This window comes from Temnothorax longispinosus, unplaced genomic scaffold, assembly GCF_030848805.1.
Source record: "Temnothorax longispinosus isolate EJ_2023e unplaced genomic scaffold, Tlon_JGU_v1 HiC_scaffold_21, whole genome shotgun sequence".
Lineage (NCBI taxonomy): Eukaryota > Metazoa > Arthropoda > Insecta > Hymenoptera > Formicidae > Temnothorax > Temnothorax longispinosus.
Window position 1 is genome coordinate 23813 of NW_027270025.1, and position 7180 is coordinate 30992.

The window sequence follows — 7180 nt, forward strand, 5'->3', positions numbered from 1 at the left end:
AGGTCAGCGTGAACAAGGTGGGGCAATTTTGTCATTAGAATCTAGAATCCTTTCTCGGTTTAGTAGATAAAAACACGAGTGGCGACCGTGTCGGTGACATAAAATTTTACAATTAAATCATAATAAATCGTTGCGTGGGGAACATCACACCTCCGTACGGTCACAATTCTTCCAGAAACTCAATGCTTTTTTGCGTTAGTCGTTCGCCGCGTGTCTCTTCTCTCGCCGTCGAGGATTTAGGACATTCTTCCAGAAACTCAACGCTTTCTTGGGTTAATCGTTCGCCGTGTGTCTCTTCTCTCGCCGTCGAGGATTTAGGACTTTCTTCCAGAAACTCAATGTTTTTTTGCGTTAGTCGTTTGCCGCGTGTCTCCTCTCTCGCCGTCGAGGATTTCTTCGACGACGACGGTTGCCGACGCGTCGGTGGTGTTGGCGGCGGCGGCGGCGGCGTTCTTTTCCGTATAGGACTATATTCTTCCAGAAATTGAACGTCTTCTTCTTGCGTTAGTCGTTCGCCGCGTGTCTCCTCTCTCGCCGTCGAGGATTTCTTCGACGACGACGGTTGCCGAGGCGTCGGTGGTGTTGGCGGCGGTGGTGGCAGCGGCTGCGGCGGCGGCGTTCTTTTCTGTATAGAATAATATTTTTTCACAAACTGAACGTTTTTCGGTGGCGACGGCGGCGGCGGCGGCGGTGCCGTTCCTCTCGACGTTCCTTTGAGGGAAGAAGCAACGGTATAATACTTGTTTAAAAATTTCATATCTTCAAGCGTCACCGTCGGGAGTGATCTGTCCGGCGACCAAGACCTGCTTCTCGCGGAAGAGGCCTTTTCTCCCCTACTAGTTTCGCCTGTGTTACGGCTGCAGCCCGCTTTTTCCGCTGCTGCTGCTGCTGCTGCTCCTTCTCCTTGCGCCACCTGCTGCTTTTCTGGGTTATTTTTTTTTGGTCAGTTTAAAGTCCTGGCGACTAAAGTTAGGATACATGAAATAACGGTGTCCCTGGACCCTCCGCGGCTCGCCGACCCGGGCGTGCCTTCACCGGTCGCGCGCGCGACCCACTCATCGTTCACTACGACGAGGAGTCCCGCGCGAGCCGGATCCCGAGTTCCCCCGGGAGGGTCGGCTATGCCATTGTCCCAGGAATGGTTCATCTGGGTCGGGCTCCTTGGTATGCCCCCTACACATCCGCGGGCGAGGCCCATCGAGGAGCCACCGCACCGCGGGTTTTTGGGGGTCCCCTGCCTCCGACAACAGGGGCACCGCGGAGGGTGCCGCCACGCGCGGGACACGGAGACTCCCCTGACGTTGTGACCGTACGGAGGTGTGATGTTCCCCACGCAACAATTTATGATGATTTTATTGTGAAATTTTATGTCACCGACACGGTCGCCACTCGTATTTTCATCTACTAAACCGAGAAAGGATTCTAGATTTTAATGACGAAATTACCCCACCTTGTTTACGATGACCTCGCTGATTCCTCTCAACCCTTTCATCCTCTGTTTCAGGTCTCCTCTGTGCCGTCGGATCTTGGATCACCGCTGGACTCAGCTTCCCGGACCTTCTCTGGACTGCCGCTGTGCACTGACAATTTCGCCCCGGACCGTAGCTGGAACGCTTCTTGGATCTCCCCGCACGGATGTGCAATCGCCGATATAGGTAAGTAAGTATCAGGATCAGGTAAGTATTACGTATTTAGGAAAGGTATCAACCCGCACTCGAATAAATTTCCAAAGTACTTCTATTTCAAATAGTAAAATATCCTCTATTTTATTCTATTTCCAGATAGTACAAGATTGATGTAAAGTTGTTACGAAGATTTAACGCGTCTACCGCGGGATCGTTCAACGCCGAGTCTAAGTTATTCTAAGACGAAGTATTCCTGCCGAGGAAAATTACTATCGACCTGCTCGCTTGACTCCCGACGACGCTCTTAATCCTAAACCTAAATTAATTAGACTAGATTTAGGACTAAATGGAAGACTATATGGAAGACTAGTTGTGCTGGCACAAGAAAACTGTTCAGTCATTCAATTTCTTTCTGCACAATGTGTATTATGTGAAGCAAACACAAATTTATTTGGTCTGCTGTACGGGAATAGGCAGCATTGTGATTTACAACCAAGTACGTTGTAATGTTTCCTCACATTGCACCACCGCCAGTTAACCCGAGGAGACAGTTGCCATTGTAGAGTCAGGGAACAAGTTCCCCGACAGGGGCGCCGGACCCTATTGTGTCCCCAAGTCTCGACAAGTCGAGAGGAGGGGGCACGGCATGCTCTTAGACACTGTACAGTCGTTCACGGAAAGGTTGCAACACTTTTTTTTTGATGATTTTTTGAACGCGCAGAAATTTTGAGACCGCGATCCACCATCTCTGTATACACGTAGTGAACGGTATGATAGCTGTCAAAGTGAATTATACAAGGTGGAGGTTCACGAAATGTATCTTGTGCGCCGCGGAAAATCTTAAGATATCAACTGGATACAGTAATATCGGGGTTAGTATAAAAGAATAAGCTAAATACACAATTTTATTTTATAAATTAATTTTTATTTTCAAGACATGTGTAACATTAAAAATCAATGTAATATAACCTATTAATATAATTACTTATAATTATATTCATATATTGTGTTATAAGTTATATTAATTTTAATTACATAATTAATTACGTAATTAATAACATTAAAATTAATTAATAACATATTAATTTTAATACATAATATTAATACATAATTAATATAACAGTAAAATTAATCGGTGTCTGAATTAATGTTCGGCAAGCAGAGGACATCAGTCGATCGAAGAAGCTACCGTGGAAGACGTGGATGCTGAGACCGCGAAGCCACATCACCGTTTCAAAGCCAATCCTTCTCGTCAAATAACGATGAAGTAATCTTTCTAAAAAATTACAATTATAAAAAATAATTACTTGCAAATTCAGTTTTAGTATAAAATCATCATTTTATTATAATTATATTAAGTTGAGAAGATAGATTTACTTACATAAAATTGCCAGATCGCTGATTACTATTGACTGTTCAGTAAGAACAGATCAATCGCAATCTGTTGTCCGCTGCAATCCAGAGCGAATCTCTTGTAGAAATTCGTTGTGGGATTAAGATGTGCACGTCTTTGTTCACTCTAGTACTGGGATCTTCTTTCGGCTGCAGGGCCCCTGGACCGACATTAGGCAGGCATGTTTGGAAACGGCGATACGTCCTCGGGTGCTGGAGAGGAGTTTGTGAGCAGCTTGAAGACCGGTACCAAGGGCGTTGTTATTATCAAAAGTGCCACAGAACTTGATGGGCAGCTAGGCGAGAAGGTCACGGAATCGGCAGGCCCAAAGATATTTCGAATGACTTTTGCCTTGTGCCATGTCTATTCAAGATTTTCATTCCTTCATTCGTTCATTCATTTACGAGAGTTGTTCACGTTACAATCATTCAATGTCAAACATATTATTCATTTATTCATACATCATCTTGGTGAAAAAACTTCTCATATTTTCTCAGAAATTTTACAAGAATTGGGACTTGTGAAAAATTCTGAAGAAGTATATGATATTTCTCAGATACTTTCAGAAATAATTGAAGATTTTTAGAATATTTCAATATCCGTATATATGAAAATTTCTGACAAATTGCACAGATTTTCTCATATTTATTCAGATTTCTGCAAGGATATATTAGCGAAAAATATTTTATTCTTATTTTGTCTGAGTTGTTTAATTCGTATAAAAAATCTGAAAATTTCTGAGTATTCTAAAAAAAATCTGAAAATTTTTATAGAAATTCTGATTAATAATGTGAAAAATTCTGATATTTTTTTACCAGGGCATCCATGGAAGGTCACATAGTATTAATACCGTGTGACATTTCCATATGATTCTCTATTTCTACATTTAATCTTTGGGGCATAGATGCAACTAAATTTTGGAATAACTCGTGCCTTGCGCGGAAATCTTCCCATACGATGAGAACATGTTGCGCCAATGCCTCGCGTTTACGTGGAAATTGAGGATTCCATATTTTCTGAGTAGGTTGTTCCTCTCGTTTTCCATAATGTTACACGCCCAGATTCATCCATCGAACATACCTTCTTATTTGAGAAAACGGTATTTGTTTATTCATGCTTCTGTGCCAAATGCTGCAAGGCAAAAGCCATCCGTTGTTCTTTGTGGCGTTCGGTTAATTGTTTATATTGAGCCGGTTTATATCGATCGTATCTCTGTTCCCACTATCTGCGCCGCAGGCTCCTAATATGCGATAGCGCAAACCGTGCGGCGTAGATGGCGAGAACAGAGACACAATCGATATAAATCGGCTCAATATAAACAATTAACCGAACGCCACAAAGAACAACGGCTTTTGCCTTGCAGCATTTGGCACAGAAGCATGAATGGACAAATACCGTTTTCTCGAATGAGAAGGTATTTTCGATGGATGAATCTGGGCGTGTAACATTATGGAAAACGAGAGGAACAACCTACTCAGAAAATATGGAAACCTCAATTTCCACATAGACGCGAGGCATTGGCGCAACATGTTCTCATCGTATGGGAAGATTTCCGCGCAAGGCACGAGTTATTCCAAAAAGTTGCATCTATGCCCCAAAGATTAAATGTAGTAATAGAGAATCATATGGAAGTGTCACACGGTATTAATACTATGTGACCTTCCATGGATGCCCTGGTAAAAAAATATCAGAATTTTTCACATTATAATCAGAATTTTTATAAAAATTTTTAGATTTTTTTTAGAATACTCAGAAATTTTCAGATTTTTTATACGAATTAAACAACTCAGACAAAATAAGAATAAAATATTTTTCGCTAATATATCCTTGCAGAAATCTGAATAAATATAAGAAAATCTGTGCAATTTGTCAGAAATTTTCATATATACGGATATTGAAATATTCTAAAAATCTTCAATTATTTCTGAAAGTATCTGAGAAATATCATATACTTTTTCAGAATTTTTTACAAGTCCCAATTCTTGTAAAATTTCTGAGAAAATATAAAAAGTTTTTTCACCAAGATGATGTATGAATAAATGAATAATATGTTTGACATTGAATGATTGTAACGTGAACAACTCTCGTTAATGAATGAACGAATGAAGGAATGAAAATCTTGAATAAACATGGCACAAGGCAAAAGTCATCCAAAATATCTTTGGGCCTGCCGATTCCGTGACCTTCTCGCCTAGCTGCCCATCAAGTTCTGTGGCACTTTTGATAATAACAACGCCCTTGGTACCGGTCTTCAAGCTGCTCACAAACTCCTCTCCAGCACCCGAGGACGTATCGCCGTTTCCAAACATGCCTGCCTAATGTCGGTCCAGGGGCCCTGCAGCCGAAAAAAGATCCCAGTACTAGAGTGAACAAAGACGTGCACATCTTAATCTCACAACGAATTTCTACAAGAGATTCGCTCTGGATTGCAGTGGACAACAGATTGCGATTGATCTGTTCTTACTGAACAGTCAATAGTAATCAGCGATCTGGCAATTTTATGTAAGTAAATCTATCTTCTCAACTTATTATAATTATAATAAAATGATGATTTTATACTAAAACTGAATTTGCAAGTAATTAATTTTTATAATTGTAATTTTTTAGAAAGATTACTTCATCGTTATTTGACGAGAAGGATTGGCTTTGAAGCGGTGATGTAGCTTCGCGGTCTCAGCATCCACGTCTTCCACGGTAGCTTCTTTGATCGACTGATGTCCTCTGCTTGCCGAACTACCAGACACCGGTTAATTTTACTGTTGTATTAATTATGTATTAATATTATGTATTAAAATTAATATGTTATTAATTAATTTTAATGTTATTAATTACGTAATTAAGTATGTAATTAAAATTAATATAACATATAACAAAATATATTAATATAATTATTATAAATAATTAATATAATTATTATAATAATTAATAAAATTATTATAATAATTAATAAAATTATTATAAATAATTATATTAATAGGTTATATTACATTAATTTTTAATGTTACACACGTCTTGAAAATAAAAATTAATTTATAAAATAAAATTGTCTATTTAGCTTATTCTTTTATACTAACCCCGATATTACAGTATCCAGTTGATATTTTAAGATTTTCCGTGCCGCACAAGATACATTTCGTGAACCTCCACCTTGTATAGTTCACTTTGACAGCTATCATAACCGTTCACTACGTGTATACAGAGATGGTGGATCGCGATCTCAAAATTTCTGCGCGTTCCAAAAATCATCAAAAAAAAGTGTTGCAACCTTTCCGTGAACGACTGTACCTCCCCACCGAGCCCTCCCTTCAGTATGACCGAAGGTACTGCCTCAGTGGATCGTTGGTACAGGGAGCCCTCTCACCACGTCAAGGTGGCATGCCACGAGAGGGAACCTTGCAACCGTTCGCATAGCTGAGCAGCCGGACAACCTCGAGGGGCAGCAGCGACCAGGGGAGCAGCGGACATCGACAATGTGCGAACAGGATTACCGGATAAGCGAGTCCGAAGAGCCCATATGGCTAGCGTTTACCTGAATCCCGAAATATAGGTGACCGGGGTACGATTGACCCCGGTAGGTGAGCGGCAGATGATCGACCGAGCGAGCCAACGAACGGGCCTTGGAAGGAGAGCCAAGCAGAGCAGATCGGGACGAGCGCGGTCGAGATAGCGCAGCGGGCACGCGAGATAGCGGGGTCACGAGATTGACCCCCGCAAACAAGGGTATATCGGTAATAGCCGGGGGCTGAACCCCGGAATACATCTCAGGGGTGACCCGGAGGACAACCACCCGATACGCGAAGCGCCGATAACGACCAACGCGGAAATAGCGGGGTCACGCGAATGAACCCCGCGCAGAGGGGCACGGCGGTCATAGCCGAGGGGCCGAGCCGCGTAAATCGTTTCAGGGGCGACCCGGAGGGCAATCAAATCAACTCCGACGCGATAGCGCCAGCGGGCGCGGAGATCGCGGGGTCACAAGAATGACCCCCGTACCGGGGGGCACGGAGGTATTAGCCGAAGGCTGAGCCGCGGAGGTCGTCCCAGAGGACGCACAAACAACGACCCACCAAACCGCGACGCGATATCACCGACGGGCGCGGAGATCGCGAAGTCACGAGAATGACTCCCGTACCGGGGGGCACGGAGGTATTAGCCGAAGGCG

The 7180-nt window shown here is 42.5% G+C and overlaps 1 long non-coding RNA gene across 2 annotated transcripts; it reads right to left on the reverse strand.

The window, feature by feature from the left end:
* Nucleotides 1–2552: 2552 nt before the first annotated feature.
* On the reverse strand, nucleotides 2553–6297 carry LOC139823914 (uncharacterized). Of its 2 annotated transcripts, none has more exons than XR_011734931.1 (5): nucleotides 6093–6297; nucleotides 5635–5774; nucleotides 4099–5353; nucleotides 3007–3381; nucleotides 2553–2901 (listed from the first exon to the last, which is right to left on the reverse strand). It is a non-coding gene; the product is annotated as an uncharacterized lncRNA (long non-coding RNA). The 2 variants fall into 2 exon arrangements; XR_011734932.1 differs by having other exon boundaries at nucleotides 4099–5378.
* Nucleotides 6298–7180: the final 883 nt, after the last annotated feature.